Source organism: Podarcis liolepis (assembly GCF_965112155.1).
Source record: "Podarcis liolepis genome assembly, chromosome: Z".
NCBI classification, from domain to species: domain Eukaryota; kingdom Metazoa; phylum Chordata; class Lepidosauria; order Squamata; family Lacertidae; genus Podarcis; species Podarcis liolepis.
In genome coordinates, this window is record NC_139570.1 from 28,777,970 (window position 1) to 28,790,662 (window position 12,693).

Below are 12,693 nucleotides of genomic sequence, written 5' to 3' on the forward strand. Positions count from 1 at the left end.
TCAGATCCAAGCTTCTATGGGAGAAACAATATAAAAACACAGTATTTCATAAGAAACAACATGGCACAAGGCTAACACCTTGTGCACACTGGTTCTAAACTAGGGATGAGAGAACCCAGGATGCAGAGTGTATACAGAGCGTGTACTGTGGTATATGCTTTGATAGACAGGCTACATGTGAAAATATGTAGAAACTGTAAAAGAAAGTATGAAAGGATATTGTTGGGAGGATCTGCTTACTCAGAGTGTATTAAGAATGTGTTGATAATGTTTGTGCAGGAAAAGCTCAGCCTTGAGCTAGGCTGAGAGAGAGGAGGCATACAGCTCACAGAATGCAGGCATGCTTTTCCTCTGCAAATATGACTTAATTCAGTCCCTCCAAGTGTCCCTATTTTCCAAGGATGTCCCTGATTTAGAGAAGCCATCCCAATTTCTGATTTGATCCTGGAATATCCCGCTTTTCCTTAGGACGTCCCTATTTTCATTGGAAAAATGTTGCAGGGTAAGGAGTAATGTGACACACACACCCCAGTTTTTTTTAAAATTAATGTTTCATTGTGTTTTTATATATGTTGGAAGCTGCCCAGAGTGGCTGGAGCAACCCAGTAAGATGTGTGGGGTATAAATAGTAAAATTATCATTATGGAATGGGACGTCCCTATTTTCATCAGAGAAATATTGGAGGATATGCTTATTTTGATGCATTTATATAAGGTATGCATTTATATAAAGATAAAGGGACCCCTGACCATTAGGTCCAGTCGTGACCGACTCTGGGGTTGCGGCGCTCAAGCTACTTGGCGATTCATGAGTTGCCAAGCTACTGCAACCTCTTCTTCCTTTGCAATTCTCACAAAACTTTTCACGAAGCAGCCATAGCTTGGCTGGAGAACAAACATTTTGCACCTAGTAAGGTAAAGGTAAAGGGACCCCTGACCATTAGGTCCAGTCGTGGCCGACTCTGAGGTTGAGGCGCTCATCTCGCTTTATTAGCCAAGGGAGCCAGCGTACAGCTTCCAAGTCATGTGGCCAGCATGACTAAGCCGCTTCTGGCGAACCAGAGCAGCACACGGAAACGCCCTTTACCTTCCCGTTGGAGCGTTACCTATTTATCTACTTGCACTCTGATGTGCTTTTGAACTGATAGGTTGGCAGGAGCAGGGACCGAGCAACGGGAGCTCACCCCATCGTGGGGATTCGAACTGCCGAGCTTCCGATCGGCAAGTCCTAGGCTCTGTGGTTTAACCCACAGTGCCACCCATGTCCCATGCATTTATATAAGGCTGTGTAATTTATAGGCTTGTGAACTCTACTTCTGTAGGTTCCCCAGTAGCCGGTTTTATGACCAAGTAAAGTTGTGTTAAATATCACTATGATGTGGTTATTGAAGAAATCCACCACATTACACAGCCTAACATCAGCTGATTTACATACAGCAGCAAGTTTTAAGTGAAAACTCCTAATTGCCTCTTCCCATATTTCCACTACTACCGTTAGTCCAAGCATCAGTTTATATCACAAAGAAACTATACAGGAACAAAACAACATTCTAGAGCGGGGGGCTGGGGGCTGGATTGAGTGGGGAGGACAGACCAATTCTGTACTCCTTACAGTTTTTGCATTTATTCATACCCTCTCTGACTTCATATTGAATAAAGAGAAGCCACACTAAGCATGAAATTAATCAAATAAAGAGTAGGCTGCAGGCTCTCCTGTAGAAGCCTCTACAGAGTCATCTCCCCTGTTGCGATCTCAGATTATATTTGCTCCTTGCACATTAGGCAATGCAGTCTTTTCATCCTTATGCTGCCGCTGCTGTCCTGCTTTACCTCTATGCAAACCCTTTTCACCCACTAGCCCATTCTACAGCCATTATTGATTTTGATGCACCCTCAATGGTTTTCAGGCAGCAACAGAGCCTCATGGCAAATGCAGGTTTATTAAGAGCTTTATGGGGAGAATTTGATGGGAATGCTGAAGAAAAGGAGTCAGGTCTCTGAGCTGCTAAAGCACAATTCTTACCAAAGCTAAGTGAAGAGGATGTCTTCTGTTATGCAACAGAAGATTTGTGGTGCATAGGAAAAATGAACTCCAGAAGAATCATCATAATCTGTATCAATAAATTAATGGCACAAGCACATTTGCAAGTTTTTATCTGTTTTTAGTTTATTACTATTTTAACTTTCTGAAAGTGTTAAGTTCTTGTTGCTAATTCTTCTTATTGATAATTCTATTGATCTATCTTTTTTTGTAAAACCACTTTGAGGTTATGGGTTATTCCTTTTTGTTTTTTTACAATACAATGAAGCAGTGCATATGTTTTATTAAATAAAACTTCCTGTCTATATTTTAATACTGCAAGAACAGCAGAGCTGCCTTATAAATGTTGCCTCTGACTCAGGATGCAGCTTCTGACTATGGGGTAAGGTGAGGTGCTACCCCCTCACAGCCCCTCTCCCTGTCCTGCCAAGGTACTTGAACTCGGGTTTCTTTTTCTGCCAAACTCTTTAATGCACAAATCTGAGTGATCCATAAGCAAGTCAAGGGTTAAAGGCACAGCAGGGAACTGCATGGCTAAGCACGAGCTGAGGCGCTGATCCAAGAACCTAATGCCTCCTGCCTCTTTCTTTTGGAGGAACAGTTGGACGGAAGCCTTAACATGGCAAATGACAGGCATTTGTGCTCTGGGTAAGTAAACAGGAGTTTCTACTAGTGAGCAGGGTCTGCTGATATTGAATGTACACGAATCTTTTTGATAAAAGCTGCATAGATCTTGAGAACAGGGTGTAATTCCACAGTCAGCAATGAAGCTCACTGGGTACCTTTGGACCAGTGACTCACTCTCAGACTAACACACCTCACAAGGTGGTTGTGAGGATAAAACGGGGAGAAGAACTATGTGTGTCACATTGAGCTCTGGGGGAAAGTTGAGATATAAATGCACTAAGCAAGTAAACCAAAAGAAAATGGCAATCATTGCCACTCTCTTCCGCCTAAGATTCTGAACTTCAATTTTGTGAGTAGTGCCAGGGATCACTTACATGCTAAGCAACACAACATCTGGAGAGCTATAGGTTTTCCTCATCACACTTGGGTTAATGCTGCTTTCTAATATATACACAGAAGCATACATAGCTCATTGAGGAGGGAGTCAAACAGATATTAGCTAATTGCTACTTATACCTGTCAGACAACATGAGAGCAATGCCTATTGTTATAAAACGATAAAACTCTAAATTACGAAACTACATCAAGAATCTGAAAGCAACATTAAGAAATGCATGTGGTCATGAGTGAGTGTGTACAGGTCAAAAACAGAGAACATAGACGTATTTTCTCTGGCTCCTTCGACCTTGCTGAACAATGGCACTGGATGTTTATCAGCAAAAGACAATAGACAATACTCAGTTTCTACCAGGGTGGAATTTTCTGAATGATTTTCAAATGCAACTGTTGAATCACCAAGTACTTCTCTGCATTGCCCCCCCCCGTCACCATTGCATTCAGCACCTTACAATATGAGGGTCTTCATTCTGAATCCTCAGGTGCAGCATCCTTACACAGAAAGAGTCCTTGGGCAGCAAACTCCTCAGGAGACCACGAGGAACTTTCTCCAAAGAAGCTTAAACCCTGCTGCCTAGAAGTAGCCTAAGGCTACTGGAAAAGGTGCTGGTTTCCAAGTGCTCAGGTGCTACACTAAGTGGGTCTGGCAAACAGTCATCACTACTCTTGCTAATTTAGAGCTCTGCTAGTTGTTCCATGACCCTGCTTGGGGCAATCTGTTCTCCCCACCCACTGGTAGAGGAAGAGGGTGACGGGGGGGAGCGCATCGCCCCTGGCAGTGCGATCCCGGTAGGGTGCCATTGTGGCTGGCCCCCGCAGCCGGCACGCCATGCCCCCAGGATGCGCACCACACCCCTGTGAGCAGTGTGCCACACCCCCAGGACATGCGCCAGCCACGCCCCTGTCTGCTCTCCGCCCCCTGTGCCGGAGCATGAAGCTCCACCGCTGTTCCTACCCCCATTGAATGACGCTTGTCCAAGGTCCTGCCCTTCCCCGAGATTAATTTTCCATTTGCTGCAACATCATCTCACCTTAGTGGAAAATGTCACCATGGATCAGGGCAGTCTGACACTATGTTTATTTGTCGCAACACGAACGCATGTTGATGCATGTATATATACCCCAAAAACTGCTTAGAGAGGTTTTGCTTTGTTTACAATCCAGTGGCATATAAAATTCATTATATATATAAATAAGCAAACATTTCCTTTCTCTGGTTATAAGATTATTGGGGGTGGGGGTGGGCATAACTGGAATGAGAGAGTCTGTGCCCTCATTAAGAAACACCGGTCTGGCTTCATATCACATGCAGACATATCCAGGACTGAACTCAGTGGGACCCCACTAGAGCATTAATGCAAATTGGGGTGAGCCGCATTCTGAGTAATGTTCCCAGCTGGCAAGTGAGCTGGTAGCCCTTACTATCTGATGCTCAATTTGGTACATGCATACACACACACACACACACACACACACACACACACACAGTGGTACCTCGTGTTACAAACCCTCCGGGTTACAAACTCCGCTAACCCCGAAGTAGTTACCTTGGGTTGCGAACTTTGCCCCAGGATGAGAATGGAAATTGTGCGCCGGCGACACAGCAGCAGCAGCAGGCCCCATTAGTGAAAGCGCACCTCAGGTTAAGAACGGTTTCGGGTTAAGAACAGACCTCTGGAGCGAATTAAGTTCATAACCTGAGGTACCAATATGTGTGTGTGTGTGTCTCCCTGGAGGTAATGCGGGGCTATTGGGTCTTTGGTCCCTGCTTTCTGGGCTGCAGTTTTTAGGTAAATAGGCACCGTTATTCGTAACTTAGTCCAGCCAGATCTGGCTCTGTGCCCTGCTCCCTACATTTAAAAGCAATGACGCCTCAATAACCTCTGTCCTTTACCTTGGCGTGGCAGCCTGACCTGATAGAGCCCAAGGATAGAAAGATAGTTCAAATTTCCAAATAAATAATGAGCTTTAAAAGGTTGCGAAGGTGGTTGTTATGGAAAAGCTTACGCATCCTGTGGGGGACTGCAGAGCCTGGGGATTAGGCAGGTGTTTGGGTGGTATCTCTATGACCTATCTCAATAATTGTCCGCATCTCAATATAGTCTCAGAATAAGCACTGATTCATCTGGTATAAGCGTCAACCAGAATTTTCCGGATTTGTTTTCCTCATCCATGGTTTGCCTAGTTTGTCTATATTTCCCCCTTGCAATTAGATCTTAGTGCACTTTCATTGAAAAATAAATAAATGTGCCTTATATTCAGTACTTCAATGTCTATATTTATGCTATTTTTTTCAACATATACTTAACAAGTCTATGTTGTGCATTTTTGGTTTCGCTTACCCCCCCCCCCTTTTCCTTTCCTTTCTTTTTTAAACAAAAAAAAAAAATCTCAGCATTTGAAATGCAAGTGCCTCAGGCTTGCTGGGATCTCCAAGTTGTTTTGATTTTAGAACATAGAACATATCAAAATATGAAATAAACTCTCAGGTGCAAAATGTCCTTCATTTGTGGCTGTGGGATAAATCAGCCTAATATAACCAACATGTTGAAGACTAATTAATGCATGAGGGGGTTAAGACCATAGAGTGAGCTGCCCAGCCAGCTTAGCTTGGTTATTCCCCCTCACCTTGGAAGGAAGGGCTACCAAACTCTTTGTTCTCTCACTTCCACCATGTGAACCCTACTACTAAGTAAATCATTTTTAACCTACCAAACATGTGGTCTCTTCCTATGCTAAGGGAAGTGGGGAGCTTTGAAAGCAATTAAAGAGAGGATATTTTAAAAGTCTAACAGCTGTTATTGCCACACTTTACTTAGCTGCATGTTTGGTGATTTTAAATCACTGCTGGGTTCTCACCCCAAACATGACTTGTCCCAAACTTGGATCTTGGCATCTAGGGGATTCCTTTTATTTTGCCATATCTATTTTTCCTTTTAGTAAATTAACCAACAGTAACATGGGAACAATAAAAGTAGCTAACCTGCCATGCAGGGTGATTGCAGGGGTTGCTGACATAATATTTATATGAAACATTTCTAGCACTTGAAATTTGCTACATAAGCCATAAATACTGTATTATCCATATAGTATTTTTCCCAGGGGCACAAAGGGTTCCACAGACATTATCTTAGGCATTGTTGCAAGAACCTTAGGCTGCAAATGCAAAATATGAACCAATCTATATCGGTATTTCATTATTAATTTGATTTCTTATCTGTTCTCCACCATAAGGTCCCAGGGCAGGTTACAGCAATTTAAAAATACAATATTAAAATAAGTTTTTAATATGAGAACAAAAGTGTGCTCATTCTGCCAATCAGCTGCCATTTTATGTCCCCTGGTATGGAAGTGCTTTAAGAACTTGTCACGCCTTCCATCTGCAACAGATTGTATGAGAGGCTGAAGAAAATTAACATTGCAACAATCAAATCTCTTTGCTAATCTTGAGAGCCTTTCAAAAGAAACAGAGCGCAAATCTTAGACTGGTGGATGCTCTGCACCACACTCCAATGGAGGAAGCGGCTTTCTACTGAGTCAGGCCACTACTCCATTCAGTTTGGTGTTGTCTGCACTAACTGGCAGGGTTTCATGCAGGAGACAAACCCAGCCCTACCTGTCGATGCAAGTTGTGGACCGAACCTGTGGCCTTCAGCATGTGAAGCAGATGCTTTACCGCTAAGCTTGCCCCTCAGATGTCCAAAATGACTTTATTTGCCAAGCCCTTGGCATCAGGTGTCATTAGAGGCAAACCACAGGGGTTGCCACAATCAGATTGGCCAACCTTGCAACTACACACCCTGATCATGTGGCCTCAAATTATTTAAGCTGCTGATGTGATTGTTGTTCCTCTCTTTCTGTGCTTGGCAAAGAAAGGTTTCCACCCTTTTGCCCTCATTCCCAAGCATCATAGTCTGTTTAAGAATACACCTTTGTATGGCAGAGACAGAACAGTTTCCAAACGAGGAGGGGGAGGGAAGGGAGAGGGCTGTCACAGCAGGGATTTGGGCAAGAAAAAGAGGTGGTGATCAGAAGCCAAATTGCTGTGATTCACCCAAACAAGTAAGAGAGAGAGAGGAGGGAGGGAAGGAGGGAGAGAAGGAGTGAAGCTCAGGATGACCAGAATTGGAATAAACCTGCAATATGTCTGCTTCTGTGCCAGGTTCCTGGGTAACTTGTAGCTCACTGGAGCTATAGCCACAGTACATTAGTGGCATCCTCAATGAAGAGAAAGTGCAAAACACATACTCTTTTCAGTCCACAGTGGAGAATGCATCATAAGGCAGGCAGGGAGGGAGGGATCGAAGGAGAAAATAAGGGCCGTTACGATCTAGTATATCGGGTCCTCCCTTAAAAAGGGCACGTATTGTGGTGAGACCCACCCACCTCTCCCTACTTTTAGGGTTTTGCGCTTGACCTTGCTATGCCGTTGTGTGTTGTCTGTCGTTGAGACAGAGGCATGGCAGGAATCTTCCCTACTTGGCTTACTGGCTGTTGCCATTTGGGTTTTGCCTGCCGCGTAGCAAATCATCATAACTTGTAAGGTTGCGGATAGGCTCTCATTCAGGTGATAGGGATGGGAGAACGCATGCCCGACTTTCTGCTTATCCAGGTGTTCACCCTTGGCTGACCTATGCTGGAACCCTGGGTCAGTGCTACCTGCAAGGCAGGGAGCTAGTCAAACCAGAGCCTATGAAACCAGTCACATTCTGTAATCAATAAAGTTGTGGCCTAAATTCTGCCAAAAACCAAACCAAAAATTTGAGTCAAGTGTGGATTTATTTAGGGGGGAGATTTCTGGGTCTGAACACGCAACTAGAGTTTTTCTCAAGTATCTCTTATACAACTATCCGAGCAAAAGTGGAAGAGAAAAACTACCCAAGCCTTCACCAGGGAAACGGGGTTAAAGTAGGTCACTATGCAGTCCCCATTCAATGAGAAGCCCCTGCTTTGGAAAAACAACTTAACTACAGGGAAAAGGCATCTCAGCCATGTACTTGAGTGCTTTTATTGAAGAAACAGGTTTAATTGGACCCAGAGTTCATTGGGACACAATTCTGGGTGAGTGCATCTAGGGTTACAGCTTCTGCTGGAAAAACAAGGAAGGAAACATGATCAGGGCTGGCCCTGCCACATACAAGGGTGCAATCACACAGTAGATTTTGGGATGGCATTACAGGGCAGGAAACGACCCACTATTTATATTTTTAAACCCCATTTGGCTTCCCCATCTCAGGATGCCTCTTATTTATAAAGTTTACATACAAATATTTGCATTCCAACTGTAAACCTCTGCACCAAAAGTGGTATATACCGGTAAGTAGATTTCACTAACTGCCATTAACCCGCTAATCCAAGTGGCATTTGCAAAAGCACCCTATGCTCAAATGTTGGGATTAAGCAGTGTGCAACTAACATGGAGGACGGGGGCGGGAGAGAGATTACACTACACCAAAAACGTGTTTTCATCAAAAATTTAGCTGGCTGCCACCAGCAATGAGGTTCCCACCAGGTACCAGGCAAGCCTGTCTTTCTCACGCTCCCCAAACTTATCCCTATAGCTCAAGAATCTTCGAAATTTCTGATAGCTGAGGCACACCCTTTTGTCTGAATCAAAACAGGAGACATAGTTCACTCCCAAAAGTGTGTAAGAGAGTAAGAATGAGCATAGCAGGAGTCCACCAAGCAGCCTACTCTGATTGTGTGATCTGATCTCTCTCTCTCTCTCTCTCTCTCTCTCTCTCACACACACACACACACACACACACACACACACACACACACACCTGAAGGAAAGCAGAGCAGAAACAGTTATGCAGACAGAGGTATAACAGGCAGCCTGCTCTGAAGATGGGGACCTTGGACTTAAGAACATAACATCTGGATGGATCGTTCTGGTGACCCATCTAGTTTAGCATCTTGTTCTCACTGTTGTTGACCAAATGCCTGTGGGAAACCCTCAAGCAATACCAAGCAGAAGAGCCCTTTCTGTGGGTTTCCAGCAACTAATATTCAGAAGCCTTGCTGCTTTCAACTGTGGAGGCAGAACATAGCCATTATGGCTAGTAGCCATCAATAGTCTCTGCCCCATGAATCTGTATAGTGTTCTTTTAAAGCCATCTAGGTTGGTGGCCATCACTGCCTCCTGTGGGACTGAGTTCCACAGATTAACTACGAACTGTGTAAAGATGTATTTCCTTTTATGTTTTCCTGAATCTTCCAACATTCAACAATTTCCTTTCGTTTCTCACAGCTCAGTTTGGGAATAGTCTATCTTGTGGAAAATATGTCTGGCAAACTAACATGAAATAACAGAAAGTTGTTTCCTCCCTCCCAGGAATCAAAACAAGCTCAGTCGATCAGTAAGAACATGATGCCACAAAAAGATACATAAGTGATATTTTAGTATTGAAATGCATGTTGCAGATGGCACACCAGATGAGGGTCGATTCATTATTCACTCTTCTTGCAATGATGGCATCTCTCATTTTAGCTCCGCTATTTCCTCTCATTTTACTCACAAGCAAAGTCCTATGTTGTCTCCTGACTATGAACCCTGCATGAGCGAACTTTGCTAAAGTGACACTTAATGAATGATGCAGCCATGACTTGGTGTGCACTCTGCAGCATTAGCCAGGATCAGCAATCCTTGCAGTAAACAAGTAAGGGGCCAGTAGCAGAGCAACATCTTGCAGCCAAACAGGGCTAAATGAATACTGGCCAAGAAAAAAACAATATATGTAGTATATCATTAAAATTAATCAGGACAAAAATGATCAAAACAGGCCGCACTCATTATAATCCAAAGTATGAATAAGATGTAAAAGTCAGCATTTGTCTAACTTTCCATCTGATTTCATAAGATTATCAGCATTATTGCTATTAAAAGCATGTATTAGCTGCTTCTCCAATGCTTTCAAAAATGAATTCATTGAAGGCAAACACATTTCAACAGCAGGTCAAAAAAAGGAAAGACAGACAGACAGAAGAACAGCAGGAGCAGCAGGAGCAAAGAACACAAACCACTCAAAACGGAAGGCCAAGAAATGCACTTTGCACGCGTGCACTCACACGCACATGCACACACCCCTCTGGAGAGCCAGAAGAGAGGAAATATGCTCTGCTTAATATTCTCTCTCTCTCTCTCGCTCTCTCCTTATATACAGATAATTTTGATATTGCAGGACAGATATAGTTTAGCCACCGTCATAATTTCCCTTCCCATTTTTGAAACAACTCTTGTCATAATGTGAAAGACAGTTAATTTGGAAAAATGAGTTGGCTGGATGAAATTAATATGAAGTCCACCAGTGCAAAGACAAGTTAAATTTTGAGAATCCAAGTAAAGTTGCCTGTGTCATTAAAAAAAAAACAGTTTGTACAGGGCCTGGAAATTTTCATGAATGGTGGTGGTGGTTGGTGGTTGGTGGTGATGGTGGTGGTGATGATGACGACGATAATGGCAATAAATGAAATAGGCTTGCTATAGTATTGAACCTAAAGACTGCTTCCAAACCTGCCATTTAAGAACCAGCCCATTCCCTTCAATTACAACTTCCTTATTTATATAGGTAGGTGTCACAGGTACAGCACGTAACTGAGCAGTGCATCCTGACCACAAGGGTAGACGTTTTCAACACACTGCTGCAGCAATCATGGAGGCGATGGCAATCACGCCACTCAGAGAGCATATTGTCCACAAAAAAGATGTGGATGGGTGCTCTGCCCTTGGGGTTCCCAGAAACTCTCAGGAGTTTCTTCTGCATATGCAAGGCCTCGCAGAGCTATTTCAGTTGGGTACACATGCTCTCCTTCCTCTTACCTTTTGAAATAATTTCAGCACATTTTTTCTTTCTCTCCACAGTTGCGTCTGCAGACCTCTCTCCTCCCAAGGTTCACTCTCCTGGCGCCCGTCTTTGGGCAGGCAAAGAGAAGAGTGGAAGGATTTTCAGCAACTGACGTAAGAAGGCTGAAGATGACTGTAAAATAAAGGCAAGCAGGTTAGCGCAAAAATGCCCGTGCTCTGCTTACATATCAAGCTAAATTAAATTAGTGGCATCTACATAAGTGCCTCCTACTGTTTTTATTCCTACATACAAATACCGGATCTGTCAACTCAAGTGCAGTTATCATGGAAGCAGCACCAGGGGGGCTGGGGAAGAGGAGAAAAGCCAAAGTAATTTGTAAAATTAAAAAATCCATTAAATAGCAAAAGGATTCCAGAATGTTATCTTGGTTTCATTCAGGAGGGAAGGTGATCTACCCACAACATCTGGTGGTCAGAAGCAGCACTGGCTCTGACTGTGGAGGCAGAATATAGCCACCATTGCTAGCAGCCATTGATGTCCAACCCTCTTTTAAAGCCTTCACTGCCTCCTGTGAGTATGAGTTCCACAGTTTAACTATGCACTGCAAGAAGGGTCCATGGAAGAATTCTGTAAGAGTTTGAACTCCTCTGTCATTCCTTGGGGTGGAATGTATCTTGACTGGGCCAGTAACTTTTGCCCATTATTCTGTTGACTCACAGTTTTATGCCTGTTCAGTGCTGAAGTCATCTATTTTCTTATTGAAAGTTGTTTCACAGCAAGTGCTGTTCAACAGTGGAATGGACACTTTCAGAAGGTGACGGGCTCTCCTTCCTTGGAGGTTTTTTAAACAGAGGTTGGCTATCCATCTGTCAGGGATGTTTTAGCTGAGATTCCTGCATTGGAGGGGGGTGGATTACATGACACCAGGGGTCCCAACTCTACAGTTGAATCACTCTACGGTGATTTCATTTTGCTCCTGGTCCACCTTCTTCTTATCTCTCCCTCTTTTGTCATTATATTTGGAGATGCAGATTATGGCAAAGTCTGAAGAAACGTGTTACTGACAGGAGCAGCAGAAACAAGTATTTACAAAGCTCACTGGGTGATCCTGGGCTGTTCACTGTCCACAGAGTTGTTATGAAAAGGTGAGATATAAATGTAATAAATATTCAAAATGAGCTAAAATTTCAAAGTGAATTTTCACAATGAAATTCAAATATAATTATTTATTCAAGTATTCAAGTACAATGAAATTCAAATATAACCTCAGGGCCACATGTGGCCTGCAATGCCTTTTTTGTGGCCCCCAGCAACATCTGACACACACCCACACACCCTGCAGCCATCATGCTGCCTTCCCAAAGCTGGGTAAGCAAAGTGCTCAGTTGTGGGAAGGAGGCGTGAGGGCTCTGACAGTGCCCTAGAGTTCTCCAACTTACTTCCCAAAGCTTAATTAGCTTCTTCTTCTTCTTCTTCTTCTTTTTTTTTTTTGCTTGAGGTAAAGGACAAAATATTACCCGCCCAGTACATGTTCCTAAACTGACCCGACACATTTCCCCAAGTGGTGGACAAGCCACATTCACACCATACATTTGATACCACCGTACATCTATGATACCACTTTAAACAATCATGGCTTTCCCCAGAGAATTCTGGGACCTATCATTTATTACAGGTGCTGAGAGTTACTAGGAGACCCCCTGTTCCTGTCCCAGAGCTACAGACTCCAGTGTGATTTAACAGTCAATGCTTCTCTCAAGGAACTCTGGGAATAGATTTCCCTTGATCTGGAAACTATACCTCTGTTGAAGCAGCCTAGATT

General features: G+C 43.5%; 1 protein-coding gene across 2 annotated transcripts in view; it reads right to left on the reverse strand.

Moving 5' to 3' along the window:
- The window catches only part of NEXMIF (neurite extension and migration factor), a 219,434-nt gene that overhangs the window by 55,989 nt on the left and 150,752 nt on the right, over positions 1–12,693 (reverse strand). Inside the window, exon 4 of one of the 2 annotated variants that reach the window (XM_083484953.1) lies at positions 10,886–11,042. The exons of the other annotated variant lie outside the window; for it this stretch is intronic. The gene's annotated coding sequence lies outside the window, so the exon portion shown is untranslated. The remainder of the gene's footprint in view (positions 1–10,885; positions 11,043–12,693) is intronic. 2 annotated transcript variants of the gene reach the window in all.